The sequence below is a fragment of the Cylas formicarius genome, unplaced genomic scaffold, assembly GCF_029955315.1.
Source record: "Cylas formicarius isolate icCylForm1 unplaced genomic scaffold, icCylForm1.1 PGA_scaffold_1__22_contigs__length_36826433, whole genome shotgun sequence".
Lineage (NCBI taxonomy): Eukaryota > Metazoa > Arthropoda > Insecta > Coleoptera > Brentidae > Cylas > Cylas formicarius.
The window spans coordinates 18,497,726-18,525,455 of NW_026844264.1; positions in this window are offsets into that span (position 1 = coordinate 18,497,726).

Sequence of the window (27,730 nt, forward strand, 5' to 3'; positions counted from 1 at the left end):
AATAAGAATGTTTAATTTCCCACCATTGAAGTCGGGCTTATTACGGTTAAATATGGTTTAGTTCAATCGTGTTATTTTTTTTTTAAACTGAAATGTCGCAGCGATCGAACTTTCGTACTTTATCGCACGCGTATGCATTTTTACATATGCAGAAACGTGAACTACAAATTACTATCGTAGCTGGTTTAATGTCGATGAAACATATCTTATACGAGTACAATTAGCGATTGTTTCCCACAACTTATTGTTAAGTCAAGTACCGGACAGTAAAATGTAATTTATACTAACCTAACGCTGTTACGGTTTAAAAGGTCGATCGCTGTTCCGCATTCATAAAGCAGTATTTTGAGTACGCGTCGCTACCGACTGTGCTCGTCCGCTTGGCCAATGTTTACAAAGTTAATAACTCCAATTGATTTGACTTTCATATGACAGCAAATTTTTTATATACGTCTAAACAAGTGAAACAGAAACAAAAAACTGGTACTAAGGGAAATCACTAATTACTATAGTTGTGTGAAAATTAGTTCGTTAATAAAAATAGAAAGATAATAGAACGTGAAAAGAAAATCAAAGAAGGATAAAAATTGAAACGGGTCCAAATGCAGTAATAAAAAGATTAAACCAAGATAAACCAAGATATTATATAAAATCTTCATGAAACATACAAAACATATTTTGTCAAATCTTGAAATTACTCAATTCGAAACTATGTACGTACAGTTAGTTGCATTTTAAGAACAATCACTTAAATACAAAAATATGAAATAGCATCCAGACGTTTTCAAGAGATTTCCTTCTTTTTATCAGATCTTTTAAGTTCTTATTTCTTAACTGAAATAAGGTTCGTGCAGTTGTCGTTGTGAATCACCGCTTGTAAAATGTCAATAGCAATCCCTGTTACCTCTGTAGCAGAACTCTGAGGGTGATACTCTTATTAACAGTAATTAAAACGGCTGCGTTTCCGAAGTATCTGCAATTCCGCATTCAGGATGTTATCAGTAAGTCATGTTTCGCTGAATGCCATGATACTACAAATAAACAACACTCTCAGCATTAGTTTACCACGCGAATTTCTTGTCATACGGATTCGAGCCACTTCGGACATTTCCGGGGTATTACCGCACCGGGTTTGGGAGCAATCGGTTATTTTCGGAGATTATACCGCACAGCTTGAATTTTCACGTTTGTCAATTCTGACGGTCATGTCAGCAAATGTATTCGTGTTGTTTTGCAAATGTGTACCCAAAAACTAACGGTCGTAGAAAAAGTATTTATTTTAAGTCACTCGGTTTATATATTTACTTACTTTTTTTTATTTGATAGCCCTGGTGAGATCATCTTGGTCCTTACCGTTGTGGCGATTGAACCAAGTTGGACTACTTGACCGATCCTGTTGCTATTGCATGCCTATTATCTGTGGCTGAATAAACCGGCACTACGCTGCTGATAAGTGCAGAAATACTGTGTTCGAGTTTTTAGCTTTATGTGAGCGCTCATCAGAATGTACTATCCATTCGTACTTCTGCATACATTTTAGCTTTTCTGAAGAAGAAAACAGGATGATTGGCGAAACGTCGGTTCAAATTATCAACAACTGATGCGACGCATAAAGAACCCAGTGTGTTAATAATAAATAACAAACTCTGCGAAAATATATGAATAATTTTTGTTGTCTTAAAAATTATGTAATTTTAATAATTCTGCCAAGTACCAAGTTATAGGCCGTGTATAAATTACACCATAATGCAATAAATGATTTTACTGTTAAGCACCAAAAAAGTTAACGAGATATCCGATTAAAAGCCACTGGAGAAACTTAAACGAAAAATAACAGCTGAATACAGGATTATGAAGTACTTATATATTAATCAGCTTAGTTATATTTAATAAGTTGTCTCTATCAATGACACTAAATTAACGACTTTATTCAAATAAATTGACTAAGCAAATAACTTAGTATCATTAAGACATGAAATAAAAGCAACGTCCCCTCATCGCGAAGCAATGAAAGAATATCTTTAGGGAAAATTATATTTATTATTCCTCTAATCTGAAACATACGAGCAACGTGAGTCAATTTTGCTGCTTTGGGAACCATTTATTGCTTGTGGTGATATCTTTTATTCACATTGCAGTTAAAGTTAACAAATCACTTTTGAATATGCTCCGCCGCGAGTGCGCTTTTCGTTATAAAATTGTATTGGTTTTATAGTAAAAATAAAGATGTCAGTTAATATGCGTAGAAGATTCTATCAATATTAACATATTAAATTTCAAATAAAATCTTATACTTTATTTTAGTCTTCGAATTCTCAAAACGCCTATATCATTTATTATATTTTATATTATTGTTAGCATTGTAAAGAATAATAATATTATTATTCAACAAGTGTGGTAAATGCATTTGAGTCGCGACATTATATGGCACGAGCGGAGCGACTTTTTAATAAACGAGTGAGTTAAAGTATCTTATGCAGCAAGTGCGATAAACGGCATTTGAGGCACGCGTTTATTTGGCACGAGCGGAGCGAGTATTTAATAAACGAGTGACTTAAAAAGTTTCTCAAACCTGTTCCATACTTACCTTGAAATTAACTTAATTTAAAATTAACACTTTTTCTAAGACCGTTAGTTTTTGGGTACGTATTTGCAAAACAACAGGAGTACATTCACTGACATGACCGTCAGAATTGACAAATGTCAAAATTCAAGCCGTGCGATATAATCTCCGAAAACATCTGATTGCTCCCAAACCAAGTGGCTCGAATCCGTATGACAAGAAACACGTGGTAAAGTGACTGCACGCTAGATCGGTGTAAAATTAAGTATTTTACGGCATGGAGTATAAAAAAGAAGTCAGTAAGTCATGTTTCGCTGAATGCCATGATACTACAAATAAACGACACTCTCAGCATTACTTTACCACGCGAATTTCTTGTCATACGAATTCGAGCCACACAAGGATTTGGGAGCAATCGGATGTTTTCGGAGATATTTCCCATGCCTTCAATTTTGACGTTTGTCAATTCTGGCGGTCATCTTTTGCGAAAATGTACCAAAAAATTAACGATAGTAGAAAGTATAGTATGCAACATATTCGGTAAACTTTTTAAGTCACTCGTTTATTAAACACTCGCTTCGCTGCGCTCCGCTCCGCTCGTCCCAAATAAAGTCATAAGTGAAATGCCGTTTACCGCACATGTTGCATAATATACTATTACCAAACGTGTCGCATACTATACTTTTTCTAATTTTTGGGGGAAATTTTTGAAAAACAAGAAGAATACATTCACTGACATGACCGGCAGAGAAACATCAAAATTCAAGCAGTGTGGTAATATCCCGGAAATGTCCGTAGTGGCTCAGATCCGTGGGAAATGAAACTGACGCCGAAAAATTACACTTTCCGCACGCTGGATCGGTATATTTTACAGAAGGGTGTAAAAAAATAAAAATAAGTGGTAAATTTGTCATACTTTCAAGACTGTTAATTATGGATTTTTGCTTGATTAAGGACGACACATGTTATATTACAAAACTGTCATAAAGTTAACGTGTAGTGCTCGAATAACGCATTCGTCGTAATGTTGACAAATGAAAAAATTATCAATGAGCAAGCATTCTCACATACTCGCCATAGTAATATAAATAACTATTATTTTCCCAATAAGTTATGAAAGTCTCGTGTATAATGAACACAAATTTCGAGGATTTTGATTATCGATAAAAGTTTTCCAAAATTTTGTTTGCACTAATCTTGCGGTTATTCGAAGATCATCCTGGAAACCTACCAACAAAAATAGATCGAAATTTATGAAGCGAGGAATAAAAAAGAAATTCACGAATTTGACCGATACGGCGTTTAATTTTTGTAAAAAAAAGACGGTAAGGTTGCGCGTTACTTAATGGTCAGTGAAGTGTAACATTACGGATTAGATGTGGGAGGCGGACTTAGATTATGGTAATGAGCCGCCGAAGGGAGGTCCAAAAAAACGTTCCTTGTACGAACCTATTAATTTGTTTCGAACGCTTCGCACAAACGTGAACTGTAATTTTTGTGCGGCAAATATGGTTCGCCCAATTTTTGTTTGCTCCCTTTTTTCGTGAAAACAGTCTACATGGGCAGCGCTTAACTGTCCAACATTCAAAAGTTCAGTGTGTGCTTATTATACTTTCTAATTTTCAAATCGTACTCGACGAACAAAGAAGCAACGTCACGGAAAAATGGCACTACCGTAATAAGCAAACTGATTGGTTCGATGAAAGCGGTTATCAATCGAAATTGCCTAATTAAATTGTTTCAACACATTACAAATAATTGCGTTAACCACGCGTTTTAGAGAGTTAATAAACACTTAGTGACACTCAATTTCGCACCAATTCTCCTTTTCGTACCTTCATTGTCCAGTATTAAATTGGATCGTAATTTTTTTTTTAGCAAAATTCTCCTTATTTGGGATGAACCGCAACGAGATTTTAATGATCGATTTTGGATTTGTTTTATATAAAGGCGGCGTTACATGGTTCAAGTGAACAACTCGCAAAACATCAACAAAAACTTTGAATTAGCTTCATTCACCTGGTTTCAGTAAATTCAACTTCAAATAAGAATATTAGGTATAAATTAAATTACTGCAATTTATTCTTCTTGGCAAGTGCATTTTTTTGGCAGCTGCATAGTCCAAATTCAAACACATTTTCATTTTTTTATTATAGTCAGTAATGACATTCATAGTCCACATAAAATAAATTAATAGCGAGCTGTGGCAAAAACTAATGAAAGTATGTACAGGTAAATATACAGGTAAAAGGCCGTCGTTTTAAACATATACTTTTTAGATTAATATTTTGTGTAATTTCTAGACAAGTTTAGAAAATGTAAAAACAATAAAGTTTAATATAATGATGGACACTTTGACCAACTTAGAATTTCAATATTGTGACAAAAAGTCCAATTTCACGTTGCGCCAAAATTTGAGTAATTTTTAAAATTTGTTAAAAAAAATCACACCCTTTATGGCAAATTTGGCTTAATCGTCATCTAGGTCATCTAATTATATGTCGTCTAGCTTCTTGGTTTCGCTTTCGATTTCAATCATCATCCAAAGAAGATTCCAGTAATTTCGCTGTTACGCACATTCACAACATAAGGAATTTGTATATATTTTTATTTAGTAATGTAGAACATGGATGGTATGGTCAAAACATGCACCACTATTGTTTGGATTTCGATCATGCAGCAACCAAGTTCGATAACACAGATCAGAAATTGTTTGAGTTTAATGCCAATGCTCAGTTTCAATCAGCCCATGGAGTCAACCCTTTGATTCACAATAAAGTTATTCTTAAAAAAATAATACTAAAGAAAATGATGAAAACAACCTAAACATTAATCGGTAGATTTGAAACCCGATTAACAGTTTTGGTTAGTTTTGCAAAAATATATTCAATAATTTACAGTAGTTATTAGAAAAAGTAAAGTATGCAACGCGTTCATAAATTTCTTCAGACAGCCGTTTATTAAATACTCGAAATAAACCCGTTGTTAAAACTTATGGAATGATATACCATTTCCTACGAAAGCATTTGTAATTTCCAAAAGTTTTGTTAACGATAACAAGACAAAGGCAAATAAGACCGACCCGAAACCGTAAGTCCCGAAATAAGAAGATTTAGTTCACGCGTACCACTCATCGTTCTCCATAAATTTTCGGCTTTAATTTATTGTTTTACGGGCTATTTGTTATCCGGCTATCGACAGAAGCAATTATTAAAGAGCTTACCATTACCAGTCAGCTTTACATTTAAATGGTTTAATTCTTCCGATAAATTGTATTGCAAATCTGCAAGGAAATCTGTGCTTCTCTTAGACATAATAAGGTTTAAAATCTGCTTAACTTTTGTTGAGTGCTTTACTGTGGCATTATGACAGTAACATTTGACAAAACGTTAACGATACAATATTTATTTACTATTCAGATCACTAGTACGCGTAGCATACAGAGCGATTCAAGTCTTATTAAAAGCTTTATGATATTAAGATAACGTTATGGGGCCGATTCAATGTTTCTGTAACTGTAACTCCTAAACGACTGAACAGATCTTGGTCTTGTTGGGAATAGTATATTATGCAACAAGTGCGGTAAACGGCATTTGACTCACGAGTTTATTTGACACGAGCGGAGCGCAGGCGAGCGAGTGTTTAATAAACGAGTGAGTTAAAAAATTTACCGAACGTGTTGCATACTATACTTTTTCTACGACAGTTAGTTTTTGGCATATTTTCGCAAAACATGACATGACTGTCAGAATTGACAAACGTCAAAATTCAAAGCGTGGGAAATATCTCCGAAAACATCCGATTGCCCTCAAACCCGTGCGGTAAAATCCCGGAAATGTCCGAAGTGGTTCGGATTCATGGGAAACGAAACTAACGTGGTAAAGCGACGCTTCCCGCACGCTAGATCGGTGGGTAATTAGGTATTTTACAGACGGGAGTAGAAAAAATCATTTATGACCCGTTTTATCTGCGGTATGTCCAGGTCTAATTTTATAGAAAAAAATTCGCAGACATGTTCATAGTGTCAATGCCAGGTGAAAAGGAACTATAATACTTTCGTTTTCATAGAACAGCCATTTTTAAAAGAAGCGTTCCCCAATTTTTAAAAGAAAGTATCACAGGCTATTGCAATACTATTTACAAATATTCCCGATTGTGTAGTGTATATTATTGTGATAGTGCCATTTACCTGGTTGATTGGATGGTTTGAAAGAGAAAAACTTAACTATTTCAGATGAATCGCAAAACTGTATTCGTATTATTAGTTGTTTATTTTTTAAGATGATGTAAAATGTGCTATATTTACCAGAATTTAATTTGTAGCACCAACTGTAAATTCTAGCGCTGGCTCCGATTCAACAACATTTAATTCTCGAAACGTCAGCAAATTTGATTTGCAAACAGCTGACGCAGGAGGAATCCAGATGAATTGTAAATAGTAGAAGCTTTCCCTATAATGCTTGTATGTTTTATAAAGGTCTTCAACAAATTTGAAATGCGTGCTTTAAATGAAGACTTTTATTCCTTTGTAGATTATTGTGTTATATATAATGATTATCTGATATATTTTTTGTGATATCAATAATGTATGTATATGTATAGTTTGTATTATTGTGATATTGCCATTTATGTGGTGAAATGGATGGCCTGAAAGAGATAGACTTAACCATTTCAGATTACTCGCAAAACTGCAGGCGTAATAAGTGTTGTTTATTGTTTAAGCTGATGTAAAATGTGCTATATCTACACCAATTGTAAATTCTAGCACTGGCTCCGATTTAACAACATTTAATTTTCGAATTATGGTAACTGCGTACAAACTATTAATTTGAAAATGTTCCTTGGATATAAGCACAATTTATTAAGGCGAACACCAAATCGGAGCATTAATTATTGTATCTTAGTGTTACACACCGGTGGCGGTTTTAATGGCACAACAAAATACGAAATTTTTCGGCACCGATATGCATACAATGGAAATGGTACATTTACCGCGCTATCAACGCCGACGGAACACATAATAACAATAATAACACCGCGTTTAATGGCGAAAAGTGTAACCTTTATGTCAAAATTTTGTTACTTAATCCAACAAATTATCACTTGCGATACGCTGATTTACATAAATGTAATGGCAAAATTTTCAAATCCGGCACACGGTATCGCGCAAAAATCTATAAAAGTCGCGGATCTCAATAAGAAAATAAATCTAATCGTGAGGCCAGTGTCAGTTACAACCCACTAATCGTTGGGAATTGGTAATCAGTAATGCTCTTAATAACACGGTTTGATCATAAAGCACTCACATTAGCATTCGACTCTACACGGTGTACATAAAAATTTACTTAACAGATGCCGTACCGATTAAGTTTATGTGGTTGTTAAAGCATAAGTACCCGATTTTTTTAAATGATAAGATGTTAGGTATCCATATCGCGTGTCTTACTAAAAATGAGTTTTAAAAGCGGCAGCTCTTGCGTAGCTGCCGAGATTGGGTCCTTTCTTTTCCAATTCTTAAATAGTGACATATCTATGGGCTAATGATCCTGGTAGTATCGACGAATAGATGTAAAAAAGAAGATTAAAAACAAAGTGTAACACTGTATAATGTATGAAAGTAGAATCGACTTCTTTTTAAATGTAACTTTAGCGTTAACTTTTGTGTAAAGAAAAATTAAAAAATTGTTCAGCATTTAGTTTTGAGCGTTTTTTGGTACCTACAGAATAGTGGAATCGTTTTACTTAGAGAAAACCGTGGTGAATAATAAGCCCCAGTTCACAACAACAACAATAAAAAATATCTATTAACAATGATATGCATCGAAAGAGTTGGAAGGCATAAAGAGAAAAAATATTAAATATTACATAAAAGGCGTATTTTATTAAATTTTAGAATGTGCTTTTAAAAATTTAATTTTCTTTAATTTCTATAACACAATTCAAAAAATAGGTACAATTGTAAATATCGTATTCAAAAGCACACATTTCAACAAATTTCAGATTATTTTTATCCCTGAAAAAAATGTCCCTAACGTTGTATAGATGAATAGTTCATTCACATTTGAATTAATTCTTTTGATTGTCAGTTGATGACGCTAAATGTTTTTTACATAAATTTGGCTTCAAAACTCGTGATTCGACTATTATAAAACAGTCGCATGATTTGGCATAGACAATATTTTTTTTACGCAGGTAAAATACCTAATTACGCACCGATCTAGCGTGCGGGAAGCGGCACTTTACCACGTCAGTTTCCGTTTCCCACGAATCCGATTTACTTCGGACATTTCGGGGATTTTACCGCACGGGTTTGGGAGCAATCGGATGTTTTCGGAGATATTTCCCATGCCTTCAATTTTGACATTTGTCAATTCTGGACGTCATGTTTTGCGAAAATGTACCAAAAAACTAACGGTAGTAGAAAGTATAATATGCAACATGTTCGGTAAACTTTTTAGGTCACTCGTTTATTAAATAGTCGCTTCGCTGCGCTTTGAATTTTGGCGATTGTCTATTCTGACAGTCATGTCAGTGAATTTATTCGTGTTGTTTTGCGAAAATGTACCCAAAAACTAACGGTCTTAGAAAAAGTATAGTATGCAACACGTTCGGTAAACTTTTTAACTCTCTCGTTTATTAAATCAAATAAACTCGTGAGTCAAATGCCGTTTTTCTACTCCCGTCTGTAAAATACCTAATTACGCACCGATCTGGCATGCAGGAAGCGTCGCTTTACCACGTCAGTTTTGTTTCCCATGAATCCGAGCCAGTTCGGACATTTGCGTGATTTTCCCGCACGGATTTGGTAGCAATCGGATGTTTTCGGAGATATTTCCCACGCTTTGAATTTTGACGTTTGTCAATTCTGACAGTCATGTCAGTGAATGTATTCGTGTTTTGCGAAAATGTACCCAAAAACTAACGGTCGTAGAAAAAGTATAGTATGCAACACGTTCGGTAAGCTTTTTGATTCACTGGTTTATTAAACACTCGCTCTGCTCGTGTCAAATAAACTCGTGAGTCAAATGCCGTCTACCACACTTTTTGCATAATATGCTATTACCGCACTTGTTGCATAATATACTATTCTCATAAAGATACAGCCAAAGGCAAATAATAACAAAAATAATAAATTTAGGTAGATTAGAGGTTTATGGAGAACGGAAAATAGACTTTTTATCGAATTAAAACATTATTAGAACATAATTTTAATATTATCTTAGGATATATTATATATATTATAGAATATATATAATTAAAAAAATTAATTAAGTTAAAAAATAAATAAAAAATAAATAATTAAAATAATAATAATAATAATTATAAATTAAAATAATTTAAAAAAATTATTTATAGAAAATTAATATAATATATTATATATGTTATAGAATTTAAGAACTGTCTGTTTGATAAATGTTTTGTTTTGATAAAAAAAACAATTTTTACTAGACACAGTATTCCTTACAGACTGATCGTAATTGGAACAGGAAAATCTAATTCTGAACTAGATATTTTTATGTTTGAAAATTTTGGATTCGCTTAAAGGGCAAATGCAGTGGCGTACTCAGATGTTTTTCCAAAGTTCTTAATTTTCTTATAAATGAATACAACTTTCTCATTTTATATGTGTCAAGCTCTTTTAGGCCATATAGATTTTCAAAATAAATAAGACCTAAAAGTTCAGATTTTCACGAAATTATATATGACAATAAATGACAATTGTTTCCACAAAAACCGTGTCTTTATCAAATGTTTGATAAAGACGCGGTGTTAATATTAATAATAAATATTAAAAATAATATCTACAACTAAATTTATATAATTAAATGGTTCTTAGGTATCGTGTCTTTCACATAAGTTATTTTACATTGCCCTGATCTTTTTTAAAGTTCCAGTGCTTATTAAGTTATTTTAAAGGTGATGTCTTTTTCAACACATTATTCAAGGGCTATTAATACAAAAGAATGGCTTATATTTCTGCCTTTACTCATCACAAATACCAACAAATGTTTGCCATATAAAATAGAATGTAGTATTCATTTATGAGAAAACGGAGAACTATAGAAACAATTAGAGTTTTTGCCTTTAAGGAAATCCAAAATGAGCTAAAAATGTTTTTATCTGAATCCAAAATTGCCATACATAAAAAAATTATCTCTATATCTCAGTTGGTGGTGAATATGTCGCCATATGGTTTTGAATGTTTCTCAAAAATCGAGCCCTTGACATGTAAGTCAATTTTGCTCCATCTTCTTCAGAACAAAATTTTTCCGGTGAAAACACTCCAATTACGACCGCCCTGTACATCGTTGTCAAACACGAGTGAAAGAACCGACTTACTGGAATCAGAAGGGGACCGTTTTCAGTGACGAGACATGTTTTTTGATTTTGGTGGACTGGGGTGCCATAACCCTTGAAAGCACCACAATTTTTGGACATAAACATGAAAGCACATGTCTACGTTAGTTAATATGGCGAAATTCAGCAATCGATTTTTCAATACTATTTACAAAACTTTTTGAACTCTCCTACGGCGGTTGTTATTGAGTCGAACTTGCTAACGTTTCCCCAATCATCCTGTTGGCTTCTTCAGTTTCAGTGAAGCTCGGAAGAACCCAACAGAATGATCGACCAAACGTTACCAAGTTCGATTCAACAAAAACCGACGCAGAAGGAATACAGAAGTTTTGTAAATTGTACTTCAGCAACTGCTTTTTAGCAAGACAATGCCAAACCACACACCGCTGCTGTTAGTAGAAATTCCCTCCAATAAGCTAATGTAACTCTTCTTCAATGGCCCGCAAAATTACTGAACTTATCGCCTACTGAACATGTATGGAATAGATAGGGAGAATGCCCAGTTGGTTGTCACAGCTTATAGTAAAGGAACGACATCTACGTCATGAAGTAAAATTATCCAGGGAAAACCAGCCACAGGTAGATATCGATCTTCTTACTCCCAACATGCCACGAAGAGTGGCAGAATGTAAAGACTTGGGTTGAGGCGCAACTCAATATTGAGCTTTTAAAAATAAATCAATGTGTTTGAAAATTGTTATTAATATTTATCATTACTAATTCTCAAAATATTAATCAAATGTGTCCTTCCTTGAACTTGCAATTTCTATGTTCCACGGCATATTTAGGATCATCTGTACACTTTTATGAGGGCTAAATTGGACCTATGTGCAATGTTAGAGTTAGCGATTAATCAATAATCATAGTGAATATTAAAAGATCTACACGTTATTGTGGAAATAATCGAAAATCTTTACAAAAATTTGTATTAAAACCAAGAGAGCCTTCGTTTCTGGATTTAAAAAAGAAAATTGATCATAAAAAGGAAACTCTAATTTACAGTTTTTGTGATTTCCAAGTAGCGGCGGGAAACATTGGAAATTTTAAACATTTTTGTGCAAAACGCAAAATAATCGGCAACCGGTGGAACAATTTATTCATCGAAGCATAAACTCGAAAAACTTTTATTAAGAGATAACCGAAGGTCTGCGATAAAATCACGTATCTCTTAATTACTTTTTCTCGTTAATTTCTCGTCCCATGTGACATAAAGAATGAATTTATTGTTTTGCAATATGTGTTATCGTTTCGGTAAATTACCTTCGCCGATATTCGGAAGCAAGAGGTAGTTTTAACCTTGCTTTTTCTATATAGGTCGCAGTTGGGAGTTTAACGCAGAATCTGATCGCGTCGTTTCATTATTAATTATATTGTAAAAATATCTTCATTACTGCAGCAGCGGCTTACGGTCATAATTTATAAAAGTAAATTCGCGAATCAACAGCAATTTGAAATTTTAATCTTCATGTTCTCGCTTAATTATATGGTGCCGACGGCGATTTGGGACAACTTGTTATTTTGTTCGTGTACTTTTCCGGCAACTTTTATCTCACGGTAATTGGATTTCTTTTTGAAAAATACACGATTCGATTTTACGGACGGAAACATTATCGGAAAAGGGATATACCATTATATTGTTATAAATTGATGACACCTCTTTTCGCAACAGGGTCATGGTAAAGAACATCAATCGTCGCGAAGTTAACAGTTCATTAACAACATGTACAAACGGTTAACGCGTCTATTTTTAAAAGTTAGATTTCCATTTAGATTCTGAAATCCAATTTTCTAAGGCAAAGTGTGCACTGGCGCAATAAGAGGAAAATAACAGTGCAAACATAATATAAAGCGTATCGAGTATTTCTGATAAAGACCGTTTTACTCTTCAAGTACTACCTGCACCCGGTAGTCAAGTATTACTTTTAACTGTTACCGTAATTGAAAGATGTTCAGGTATACCGGATGACCCTATTGTTAGCGCTCTTATTTAATATTTATATATTCGAATTATTTTCTCGTTCCCAGTTACAATTTCTTCCGAAGGGGAACTCATTTCTCCTACTACTCTGCCTACGAAGAACTTGGCAAACATTATATAAACAAGTTAGGAAAAAAAATCTGGCACCACGATATAAGATAGTGATTGGCTATCACAACTAAGGCATGTGCATTTGGTGCGTTTGGTAACTGTTGTTGCCTTACATGTTATTCATGAATAGCGCCATTAGTTTGTTGACAGTCTGGAGGTGCAGAAGCGCATGGTACTACAGTTCTGGGGCACAGTTGGAAGGCACTGACTTAAATGCTATTGTTGATATTCGTTGCTTTCATTAGGTTTCCCAGCTTCGGTAGTATTTCCTTGGTGTAGCTACTATGTGCAAGATTTTTTTCATAGATGCTTTATTTACTTAATGGATAGATAGCTGGTTAATGGATAGTAGTTGGTCCGGTTAACGAGGAAAATATAATAAAAGGTATTTCTTTTGGCCGAGTATGGAAACGGATTAAAAAACACATAAATTGTTTATTTGTGGGATTAGGTTAGATTGGATTCTTTGCAAGATTCATTACGATGGATTGCAAAAAAGCTCAAGGAACTTTTGTCAGCGGGACTTAATTTTTTTCCAAAGCTAATACTAGGACGAAGTATGAGTCCGATAAAGATTCCATTTCAGCCACAAACCAGTATTTTGCCGATTACAACGTGGTAGACAGCACTTGAACTTGTGCATTGAATTTTGTGAAGATAATCTGCAAAATACAATTACTCTTTTGGTAACATTATTTTCTTTTCATGGCTATGCTGGTTAGAATCCTCGTTCCTCCTTTATATCATCACCAGGAAAATTTAAAAAAAAGTCATTGTCAGGCCCTTTACCGCAAAATCTTTTCACAGAAAAAAGCTCTCATTGTTGTAACCGTTAATTCGTGAAAAAGTCACTAAAATTATCATCTGGGACGACCTAACAAAGGTCGCGCATATGAATACGCTTGTACAATCCCACACATCTTAATTAGCAAATGTCAAATTGTCAACGGCATACATCCAATAAAACATGCCATATCTAAAGTCGTGCCTGTACTAAAGAAAACACATCAGATTCATGGAATATTAAATACATCGTATACATTAATTTAATTATTGCGTTGGTGAGAAGTAAATCAAAATTATCGCGAAGCAAAGTAATATATTTGTGATGATGCATCCACCTTTTAAGGCGTCCCAGGAATCTTTGTGTTCGTGTGTGATGTTTCAATTATGTTAGAGGCGAAATGTTGGCGGTGTGTGTTCAAGGCTAGATTAGAACAATTTATGGTGGTGCTGTTTAGATAAAAGTAAGCAAATAATTTTTGTTACTAAATTTTATACGAACGAGTATACACCAAGCTTTCTTCTAAAGCGTCGACAACGTTACGTAACCAAAATTGCCGCATTCTCTGCAATGTTAGGATCAGCACAATAATATATCTTGTCGCAAATAGGTATATTTTAAATATAATGCTGTTGTTTATGTTTAACAACATTTTCGGTCTAATCTTTGAGTTCAATAGTGGTCAATTGAGTAATTTGTTAAACCATATTTGGAAGTGCACTTGTTATATTATAATTATCGATGTTATCTATACCGCAACGCGGAGTAATTCAAGAAATATTAGGTAAATAAATTATTAGCCAGCAACAAAATAATTTAGTTATATTAGATGCAGCTACAAAATGAACAATGTTTACAGAACAAGTTCGTTGACTAAACTATCAAAAGTGTTTAAAGAAGTGGATAAATACCGTTGACTATTTTTTTTACCCACGCTAATGAGAAACATTCCCAACATTCCCGTATCACTTAGTAATTTTCTGATTCTCTTGGCCCTTGTGATGGCTGGAATAAATCTTAATAAATCACTTTAATTTTAATTAGTTTTAAATAATGGCTAAACAAGTTTCAAAATTTTTATATAGAAAATCTATCGCTAAAGCGATTTATCTCAATCATTTTTTTTGTGGAGGGAGATTGTCTTAAATGCTTCACTTAATTGCGATGGCCATAAATAAAAGAAACGGCAAACAGCTGTTAGTGGTTTCGAAAATGAATTCCTAGACGAGAAAAATCATTGAATAGGAAGAACAAAATTTGTTGCAATAAAGGTTCTAACCACAGAGCGTTTCTAAAAACATGTGCAACGATCGGTTTGAATTAATCCACTGAGAGAGTTCTATATCAAACTAAAGCAGTCTTTATATCACTTATTTTTTTAGAATCGTTATAATCAGCAGCGACACTAATTTCGAATTTAAAAACGTTTATGCCTAAGTGATAAATAAACACAACATATTTCTAGTCGCTGCTCTAAAATACCTAATTATACACCAATCTAGGGTGTGCAGTATAATTTTAGCGCGTCAGTTTCGTTTCCGAGCCACTTCGGACATTTCCGGGATATTATCGCACGGGTTTGGGAGCAATCAGATGTTTTCGGAGATATAACCGTACTAATTCAAAGTTTTGTATTCGCGTTGTAACATAGCAAGTATAGTATATGTATACCATAGTATAATAAGTATAGTATGCAAAGTTTGGTAAATTTTGCAACAAATGCAACCACAATGCTTGCATAAAATACTATCATTTGTTTATTCGAAAAATAGCATTGTTTTTGTTGTGCGGTATCGAAGGACCAGTAAAAATTTTGAGAATTTCACGTTTTTTAATGGGTTTATTGCGAAAAACAATAAATGAGTACAATCGTAGCTCTAGGTATCGCTGTTGTTATTGCACTGGCGGGAGCTTAGCGACCCGTTATCCTGTTTGTTTTCGTTCGGGAAAGTTCGGTCAACACAGTTGTCGGTCTGGGCGCTTGGTGCGTGATTTAAATTATGAATTTAGTCACATTTGCACTAACATAAGTCGCCCCCCTTGAAACACTCCAGTGTTTCAAAAGAAATAATGTCACTGTTACGAAATTAGTCTTGATTGGATAAAACACAGCACTTTATCACTGGTCGTTTCAGAACACCTGAAGTTGTTTGAGTCCGTGTGATTCCATCTGCACCTGGATGTAGTTGAATGACTCTTCCCAGTCTCCATTTTAAGGGTGGAAGTCCATCCTCCTTTATGATCATTAGGGATCCAGTTTTTAGTAGTTGTGTTTTGTTCTCTCGCCATTTTACTCGCTGCTGAAGTTCTGATATATATTCTTTTGACCATCTCGACCAAAAATGTTGAGAAAGTTTTTGCATGCTTTGAAATCTTGAGAGAGTGTTCTCCTTCAATTTGGTGAAGTCGCAATCTGGTATGGTGTTCATTGTTTCGCCAATTAGAAAGTGCGCAGGGGTTAAAGGGTTAAAGTCGTTAGGATCTTGGGTCATAGGATAAAGTGGTCTGGAATTTAAACATGCCTCTATTTGATAGAGAACTGTGCAAAATTCTTCAAAATTTAACGACGCGTCGCCAATTACTCGCTTTAAGTGGTATTTCACCGATTTAACACCGGCTTCCCAAATGCCTCCGAAGTGGGGCGCGCGTGGTGGAATGAATTTCCAAAGAATGCCATCATTCGATAGAGAATCAGAAATCTGTTTATTGTTAGCGTTCAAAAATTGTCGAATTTCGCTCTTCGCGCATACAAAAGTAGTGCCATTGTCAGATAATATTTGCGAACATTTACCACGTCTTGCCATGAACCTCCTAAGGGCTGCTAAAAAACATTCTGAAGTTAGGTCAGAAACAACCTCAAAGTGGATTGCCTTTATGGCAAAGCAAACAAATAGTGCAATGTATGCCTTGGTTGTTTTGAAATTTCTTCCCTTTCTATCTCGAAGTAGAAAAGGTCCAGCAAAATCGACGCCAGAAATAGAAAAAGGACGAAAAGGAGTTGTTCGTGTAACAGGCAAATTTCCCATGATGTATTGTTCGGGTTTGGCATTGAAACGAAAACATCGTATGCATTCATGAACAACCTTTTTAACAAGATTACGACCGGACAGTGGCCAAAATGTTTCTCTTATTGAAGCTAAAAGAGCTTGGGGTCCAGCATGCAATAAGGCTAGATATTCATGACGTGCAACCAGAGTAGAAAAATGATGGTTGGACGGTAATACGAAAGGGTGTTTTTTGGAAAAGTCAAATTGTGAAGAATGAAGTCTTCCGCCAACTCGTATAGTTTGAGTGATTGAATCAAAGAACGGGTTTAAACTTAAAAGTTTACTTTTATTGTCAAGTTTGGAGCTCGAAAACAGTCTTTGGTAATCATCAGTGCATTTTTTTCTGTACGAGTATTGTTAATCGATCTATGTACATAAGCAAATACTCGTTTGAGTTTCAACAAAGACGAAAATCGAGAAATGAGAATGATTTTTTCATAAGTCGTGGAAATTAAAGTTTTTTGCCGCAGCTCTGGCAAAATAGTTGCCTTTTTACAAGGTATTTGTGTGGGCCAATGATTTTCTGATTGAATTAACCATTTTGGGCCATGAAACCAAATTTCTGATTCTGAAAGTTTTGTCGGTTCGAATCCTCTGGAACAGAGGTCAGCAGGATTGTCAAATGTATTTACATATTTCCAAGAATCTGGAACAGTTAAAGCCTGGATTTGTGATATTCTGTTGGCCACAAAGTTTTTTACTAGAGAAGGAGATGTGGATATCCATGAAATAACAATGGTCGAGTCACACCAATAAGTTACCCGTTGGAAAGTGATGTTGGTTGATGAAATTACCCTTGATGCTAGTTCAGCTAGCAACAACGCACCACAAAGTTCCAGTCTTGGAATGGTAGTTTGTTTTAATGGTACAACGCGGGTTTTGGCAGTGTAAAGTTTGGAAGTTACTTTTCCAAATGTATCTGTACAACGCAAGTAAATACAGGCTCCATAAGCCTTTTCAGATGAGTCCGAAAAGCCATGTAACTGGATAGAAATTGTATTGATGAGAAGTACATGTCTTGGAATGTTTACCTTATTCAGGTGAATCAACTGCTAATGGTATTTTGACCATGTGTAGTAAAGATCAGTGGGTACTGATTCATCCCAGGAAATTTTTAGTTTCCAAAGTTGTTGTAGTATGATTTTTGCAGAAATCGTTACTGACGACAGAAGACAAAGGGGGTCAAAAATTTTTGAAATTATAGAAAGAATTTGTCGTTTAGTTACTTTGACAGGGTGTCGTGAATTGATAGCATATTGAAGAAAGTCGTGTTTTGAATCCCACAATAATCCAAGTGTTTTGTTTTGCTCTTCTCCGATGTGAAGAATGTTGGATTCGAACTTTGATTGAATTGATGTGTCATTTGATGACCATTTTCGAAGTGAAAAACCATAATCATTCAAGAGTTTGGAAAGTTTATCCTTTATTTCTTGGACGTCTTTTTTGGTGTCGCCACCAGTTAGAAGATCATCTACATAAAAATCATGAAGGATGATGGAGCAAATTTTTGGTAAATCATTTTTATGCCGATGAGCAACCTCGTGTAATGATCTTATGGCGAGAAATGGGGCAGAAGTAGTACCGTAGGTTACAGTGTTAAGATTGTAAACAAGACACGCGTCATCGGGGTTACAACGCCAAATAATTCTTTGTAATTTGCGTTGATTGGGTGTTATGAGCACTTGCCTATACATCTTAGCAATATATGCGCTTAAAACAATGTTGTGTCGTCTGAATCGCAGAAGGATGTTAAATAAATTGTATGGTTGGACCTACTAACATCGTTGAGTGATATACCTGATGAGGACTTGGAAGAACCATCAAATACAACTCGTAACTTGGTCGTTGTCGTTGTTGAACTCTCCTTGAACACACAATGATGAGGAAGAAAGAAACCTGAACTGTCTTGTTGGTTCTCATCAAGTGACATGTGATTGAGTTTTAAATACTCGTTGATGAATTCATGTTATTGAGTTTTCAAAATGAGGTTTTTATTTAATTTACGTTCTATATTGAGAAAACGATTGGTTGCTATTGCTCGAGAATCTCCAAGCCTTGAGATGGAGTCCTTCAATGACAACGTGACTACGAAACGACCGTCATCATTTCGAGTGGTGTTTTGTTTGAAGTGATTTTCACAATAAATTTCTTCATTGGAAAAAAATGTTGTTTTTGGATATTCTTCTAACTCCCAGAATTTCGTTAGTTCAGTTTCTAGAGTTTGATCAGTTGAAAGGTGACCAAAATGTGTTTGAGAAGTGTTGAACATTTTAGATGTAACTATTGGACCGAAAATTATCCACCCCAACTTAGTTTTCTGTAATATTGGAGCATTTGTCCCTAGTTTGATTTGACCAATGCACAAGAGGTACCAAAATGTGTCAGCACCAATCAGTATGTCTACTGGAGCAGGTTGGTGAAAATCAGGGTCAGCAAGTGTGAGATTATTTGGAATTGTTAATGTTTCCCTGTTGATTGGAAACGCAGGAATACCTCCGGTTATGCTGGGCAGCACCAAACATGAAAGTGTTCTCCGAAAGTTGTTTGTTTTGGAATTAAATTTAACAGTCACGACTGCAGTGGAAAGTAAAACCTAAGTATTGATTGATGTGTTGACGGTCAGTGTAACAGAAGTGCTGCAATTAGTAGAAGTAGCACTGTCGCTATCGTTGACTGTAGTTGTGGCAACAGTGTATTGTGTGGAATCCTTGTTTGGGAAATGCAAAAGCGTGTGATGAATTTTACCACACTTTCTACAACCTGTAGACTTACAATCCTTTGTAGAGTGTGTTGTATTTAAACAATTTATGCAAAGGCGTAAACGTTTCGCTGCGTTTAACCTTTCATTTGGACTAAGTTTTGTAAATTCAGAACAATAATAAATTGTGTGATCTTTTTCACATAAAGCACATTTTCTTGTTGACACAGATACCAACGATTTTGAAGATTTGATAAATGGTTGTTTGTAAAATTGTTGTTGTTTTAAATCGTTTGATTCTATGGATTCCAGAATCCTGAATCGTTCCTTTAAAAAGCTAGTTAAACAATCTAAAGTTGGTAATTCATTAGTACTGTTTTGAAATTCCCAAGCGCGACGTGTAGAATTGTCAAACTTGGAGGAAATCAAATAAATTCATAAATCATCCCATTGATCGGTGGGGCGGTTAAGAACAGTTTTTTATTAATGACTTTAATATTAATTATATTCTACCATTCTATCTATCCCTGGCCAACTACCGATATTACATAATATAATTCGTAGAGCAGTTTAGTAAGAATTCCAAGATTAACTTTTGCTTTATGACGGTAGGGCATTACTCCTCTCAACACAAACAAAAATGTATTAGCGTCTGCACGGCAAGTCGTATATTCTTTATCATACACAGGTGCTTCGTCACAACTCACTGACCACTTCTTATTCTTTTGTTTCCAATTTATGATATTAAGCACCTCCTCCTTACCCATCGATTGAAGGTAAATCAACAACTTTTGAAACCGTTATGCTATGTTTCGCAGCTATTATTGGGATTAATTTATATATAATTAGGAACTTTAGGAGCGTTGATAAGATACGTTGTAATTAACTTTGCTACCTCAAAATCACTTCAATTTTAATATATATCACTTATTATATATTATATTATTATTATATATATATTAATAAGTATCACCGCCGTGGATAACAAGTACATTGGTCTAGTCTTATCCAAGCCATTGGACATAATATCTAAAAAATGTATGCTATAGCTCCTTCTATATTTTTTTATAAAATTTATAATAATTTATCTAGATTTAAATGTAGCTTCCGCTACAAAATTTGTTATTATAAAAGGTACTAAATTAATTAAATGAGTGAACTGTATATTATATATTTTCCATTTAAAATTGACATTTTCAACTTATTATAAATAAGTATATATATAAATAAAATCGACTTTGGTGATGAACCTGCTTTTTTGAGCGATTTAAAAATGACATCACCAAAAGAGTTTTTAACGTCGTTATTAGGGCCCAATTTGATCATTGTAGTTACCAAATAATATTTTGTAAATTGTGTTGCATTGCCTAGAATTATCCCGTCGATCAACTATGAAGTGTTAATAGGGAAGCAGAGACTGGCCAAATAATTTTGGAAATTAGGTTGTATTTATTGGTTCCATTTTGAGTTTTATTGCAACAGTTAATGTTTTAAACAAAAAACGTCTACAAAAAAATAGTAAGTAATTATAAGTAAAAGTAATTATAACATGATGTGCTAACCATGTCGGTGTTTCCGCTGTTAATAATTTTAGAAGCTGTCAAATCAATGTTATTTCTGACTTAAAATAATATTGCTTTTTTATTTAAAATATCTGAATTGTATAACTCTTTAATTAAAATAGTTTAATTACATTAAGAGAAGATCAGCTCAAATAAAAAATAGATAAATTGTAAACCAGGGAAATAATAGTAAGAAAGAAGAGATAAAAGAAAAATATGTAGTACATTTACACAATAGCAAATCACTTCATTTTTGTTGATAAAAAGCACTTCAAAATACCAGTTGAAATTTTTACCTATTTGGTAGCTATAATCCAAGAAAACAATAATAAGAAACGACAGATACAAGAAAAATATGTAGTACATTTACAAAGTAGCAAATCACTGCATTTTCATATTCAGCTTTGAAACATTTCTATTCTCTTTCAATTCTGTTGTTGATACTAACATTATAATGCCACTGGAAATTTTTACCTATTTTGATTTACTGCTAATTAATATTTTAGGCTGATTTTTTTAGAATTCAAATAATATTGTAGGATACTGTTTTCATTTTTTATCAAATCAGTGTAGAAATATGTATGTATGTATGCATGATATTATTAAAAGCGTTGCTTTGCAAAAGTAAACGAAACATTTCTCCAAATTTCTAGCGGAAATGACACATTCTCTAGGCAAAACTTAAGACAAGGATTTTAATTACCTGAAATAAGTGTTAAATTGGAATGTTAAATTCAAATATTGGTTGATGATATAAAGGGCCGTGCAGCAAAAACTGCTGCTTACATAACCATTGTTAGAGTCGAGAATTCATTTGGTTTCGCAAAATCCGATACTGTTTATTAAAAAAACATTCTCGGAATAATACCCGCGTCTCTAAATTGGCTTGATTTCTGTCATCATCGATAAAGAAGCATTGTGACACGCATCTTTTTTAATCCTCATGAGTTAATTCAATTTGTCTTCTAGTATAACGTATACATCCAACGTGCCTTATACTCGTGAACCGAATCTGACCTTAATCGTCTAACATTTGGGTAAATGACGGTTCCCGCGACCTATGAGGTCGGACGTTAAATGTCTAATTGATGGACATCCATTATGGGCCGCGTCATATTTTTTCTGCACGTCTGCGTATTTTTTAAATATTTTTTTAACTGATGAAACACAAGCAACTAACTTTATATGGTGCTTGATCATTCGATAGACGAGTTGAATTTTTTTTTCCACTAGGAGTTTAATGATGGAGTTCTGCGTGATATTTCAAATTAAACCACACATACTCCAAACAAGAAAGTAAAAATTGTGCACTATTTTCATAAGTATATACCGAAGTCGTCACGACGAAAGAAATGAGACGTTTAAAATCAATCTATATTTTTTATTTTTGTAGATTGATTTCGCTATTTTTTATGATAACTAAGCAGTATTTTTAACAACTTTTTGGTTATAAAATATGTACCTTAACTTTTAAAAAATGGCTTTTAACCCATTGATTATTAAAAAGCGTCGCCAAATTTTCTTTCGTAATTGAATTGCAATTGTAATCATAATATTGTCATGAATTAGTGACATTAGTTTTAAGATGTAAATCCCTCCAACAATAATACTCACTGTAGAAATACACTTAAATCTTCTTGACTTAAGTTACCATATACCATTTTAGATGGTTAGTAATATTGCTGAAATGTTTTTATAATCGACAACATTATCATTATTTAAAAAGGCTAAGTATAGGAAAAAACACAAAATTCGAAACGATAATTATGATTAAGAAATACTTAAAGATTACAATTTCTTAGAATCTAATAGTTGCTAGTTTTATAGCTTTATAGCTACCGAATATCAATAAAAGCTAATCAATTTACAAATGTTTTTTGTTTAGCGGGTAAGGAACCTATGAACATGCTACTCATCGTGAAGAAAACATCATAGCTTTCTGAGGCCGATCAACTTGACGGTATCTTATATCATCTAATAGCTATAGGACATGTATCTGAAAACGATTCAATTCTTTGGGTATCCAATAGAGCAATGTAATGACATTTGCTAAAAATATAAAATACATTAATTTGGTATATCAAATTATTTATTGTATTAATTTTTCCTAGACAGAAATGCAACATGAAAGGGTTTTACCGATATATATTTGATGTCCTAATGAGTAGCTATTGCAAAGCTACTGTACTAGTGTAAATATATATTAACTACAATTCTCTGCTACATTGGTAGAAATCTGTATCAATTAAATTATGTATTGATTGATTTAAGTTTGCAATTTTCAGTATAAATCGTTGTAATCAAAACAGCATTTTTCTAAAAGTATATGGAAAAAACGAAAACCCTTTAACTAGCTGATGTACATATAGGTAGATATAAAATTGGCATTAAATTTATATGTCATACCAATAGTTTTGCATAGTTTAACAACTTTTACATGATACACATAATCAATAATGGAAATACAATAGGTCCATTAATAATCAATTAATACCACTTTTAAAATTTTAAGCTAGGCAAAATCTGTGAAATTTTTTAATTTCCCATTTCATCAAAAATCGGAGCACTTATGAATATGAAGGAAGGCCTAAAGACGAAAACGATTTTACTGGTAATAAAAACGCAAATTGAGCACTCAGATCAACCCCAATTTTCTAATAACCTACTAATCTGATATTTTAACTCTTCACCCATGATATTTCCGTCCATAAAAACTGATAATTTGCGGTTTTCTCGGCTGCCTGCCACTCTTGGATCGCAGCAATCAAACATGTTTAGTTCCAGACAAATTTTTTTTCTTTGCCATTTTTGCATTGAATTACCTCTAAAATTATTTTGCAGTTGACGTTTTCGTCAATCTTGGAAAGTTTTTCTAAAAAACTTTTAAAATTTTGTCTTGTTTCCCGCATTGGCAGTAGAACATTCTAAAAAAAAATGTGTGTTAACTTGTCCATTATCTCGAAACGGAACCTTCCGTTAGAATAGCAGACAGCGCGCTGAAGAACTAGCTGAATAAATGACTCACGTTTGACCCTCTCACACTAACAGGGCACTGCCATCTAAGAAGGCACCTTCAAATCATGGGGTTAGACTACGATAGCACATGTAGGCTGTATTTAGAAGAGGAGGAAACTCCAATACATCTCCTAACCAGTTGCGCGCCACTAGGGACAGCCGATCATTGAGCTCGAGGAACTATCCACACCCTCCAAGAAAGAGGTACTGTATTCTTTCGAGAGTACCGGGCTCTTCTAGGGGACGGAGTGAAGACGTGCCGGGCATAATGGATGGAAATGTGTGAATGTTGCCCTGGTCAAAAAGGACAGGGACGCACAGCAGAAAGAATTGTTATACAACCAAATAACAACACTATTAAGCAACAAAAATATGGTACAATAATGGCAAACAAATGAAAGCAAAAGTGAATATTAATGTTAAGAAAAAACAAGTCTTAACAAATTAAAAATTTATAGATTGAAAACTTTTAAAACGCTAGATTTAAGTGCTGTCAGAAAACATGTATTTAAGCCATTAGCCTAGTTATTGTAGTAAGAAAAATAACAGCCCTCCTAGAACCGCTCGCATAAGTACTGGCAACAAGGGAAAAATTGTTAAAATAAATTATGCATAATTTATACTGTTATTGCAGCAGTTCACTGTAGGGTATAAAAGGTTTCTGTAATATTTAAATTTTCATTAGCTGTACGTGTCCCATTCTTGGACCAGGTAAAAATATTTATGTAGAGATTCCCAGTTGCCAAAATTTTCTCCCAAATATGACTAGAGTGGTCAAGTTTTTGCTTTAAATAGATGAGTTGTTACTGCTAACTTACTAACTAACATTATATTTCCTCCAACCTTGAAGAAGACGTTGATTTCCAATACCAATATCAACCAATCCAATCAGCACAAGTTAAAATGAAGCGCCTGTGTTTTCCAATACTGTGCTTCATTAAATGACCTAAATATTACATAAATGTAACGGTATAATAATAACAGGGCCTTAAAAATACTACTAATAATACTACTAATACTACGTACTGATGTTAATACTAGAAACACCCACATAACAAGAAATAACAACTAATAATGTCAAATATTAAATCGAAACAAACAAAAATTAATTTCCAGGTATCACCTAATTTCGCTCAAAGATCAGTCCCAACATTAATCTTTATGAATCTAGATTGAATATAACATATAGAATTAGGTCAATGAAGGTTTGGAAATAAAAAAAAATAATTAAGAGGACAGCGAAGGAAGCAGACAAATAATACTTTTCTACTCAGGCATGAGAAAATTATCACTTTGAAATGTCAGTTTCATTAGACACTGTCGCAAGTGACTTCGAGCCCCGGGTTGGGACCGATTGGATTTTTTCGGTAGATCTAAAACACTCGACACCCCTTAGCAAACTCGTGATTAAAGTGTCGTTCACAATTTTTTTTGCATTATAGCACAAGTCGTATATTAGTTAGTTACAAGTTTTCTTAGCAATGTTTTAGTTGTTGGCTTATCAATGACAATCCTGTCAGAGTCGTCCGATCAGCAAAACAATATTGATCATAAGAAATAGGATACCAATAAAACTAACCTATAAAACTAAAAAAAGGAACTCATTTTAAGAATCACAGGTTCATCCAGCAATTACGAAAAATCGATGTTTTCAAATACAAAAAATAAATCAAGTTTGGCACTGTTGGATTCTTCGTTTTTATTGAATCTATACTATTCAAATAGTGCGCGAAAATGTAAGTACTCGTTGAACCGCGACTCGCTAATAACAGAGCGACTACTCCGAACAGATATTCGTTAAAATGAATTATTTGCTATTACAATTAATTGGCTTTACGGTAATCCGTCGGACGAATGGAATCCCTCTTTCGGAACGTGCCACCCATCACTTTTGTACCGCAATTCTGTAGATGGTCTGATACGCTGTTATTTGCATTGTTAATGCGATCTATAACGTTTCTTTTATTAAGATGCGGACGCCGATAGGGAATTTGGGTGTGCCGGTGTGAAAAGCAAAAAATTGTTACTTGTCGATTAAGCGACCAATTGACTGACCGCCTTTTTTCTGATACCAAATCACAACATTATTGATGAAAATAAGTTAAGTAAGTTCGTCTGGTGTGTAGTGTTGGTGCTGAAATATAGTAGATGTTGTTTGTTTATTTCTTATGGCCAAGCGATGTTCCTCAAGCCTGGCTGAAATCCATCTGTTGGTATGTCAAGCTGGACGATCCGCAAGCTACACTATATACTCCTTGATTTTCCAAAGTAATATTTTGTTTTGGGTTTGTTAATATGGCTCTAATTATATGATCGGGTTTGTATGCCGTAGATATATCGTGTTTCCGTAAAATTCTACCGATTTTGTCAGTAATCCTCTTGGTGTAGGGCAGGACAGCGATCGATTTCCGTTGAGTCTCGTCCTACACTCTCTGCTGTGGTTGCTGTTGTTTGCTTATTGTTTTGCTAATGGTACACTTTTGGTATCCGTTTTGCCGAAGACAGATACTAATTTCCTTCAGTTCATCATCATATTCTTCTCGTTTATGAGCCTGAATGACAGAGCGTATTAATGTATTTTCCATTGGATGTAATGTAATGGTGTGTGTTCAGTCCTTGTGATGTGCAACTCTAGAAAGGCCAGACTGTTATCTACTTCAAGTTCTATTGTGAATTTAATTCTTTGGGTGAATGAAATTCAGATGGTCTAGGAATTTTAACAGTTCCTCCTTGAAACAGACCATACAACAAATACGTCATTTAGCTTCAGATTTGCCATCTCTTTTACTTTGAATCATAAAGAGATTGGCTATCACAGGTGAGAGAGATGATCTAATTTTTGATCCATCTATTTGTCGATGCATTTTTCCGTTGTACAGAAAGTAAGCATTTGGGCAGTGTTTTAACAGATGCATTAAATACGGCCGAAAATCTTCGTTTTCTTTTAAAAGCAGGAGTATTTCCTCTACTGGATCGCTCGGATATAGAGACTTCACATTTAAGCTTGCCATAATGTCGTCCATTCTGAGAGAAGCTAAAATCTGAGAGAACCTCGCGAGAACCTCAAGGGAAGGTAGTCAGATAAGCATCTATATTTGTTGCGTCAGCCTAGGGGCCACCAGCACTCCTATCTCCATGAAGATGAGCTCCGAATTGCTACTTGACAGCCGGGAAACATTGCCAAGCCTTTCGAAATGTGTCAATCTCGTCTGAGTTGAAGTCAGTTCTCAGCATTCGATAGACCTCCACGCCGCGGTACCAAAAGTGTGCTTCCAGTCTCAATCACGAGACTACGAACACTTATAGGAACATGAAAAGGTGACTGCCATCTAAGAATTTAGCTTCATGTCATGGGCGTGAGTGACGACAGAACGTACTGGCTGTTTTTAAAAGAGAAAAAATCTACAATTTATTTACTAACCAGCTGCACAATGAGCCTGAGGGACTATGTAAACTCCCCATGAAATAGGTACTGTACTTAGGTACTTCGAACACACCCACAAGTCAAGGGCTCAAAAATTGGTATTATTAAAGTGTTGCGTCAACCCGCACATCACCATACCTATAAAAGAAATGTATAACTTAACTCGTTATAATGTTGGCTGCTGAATTTT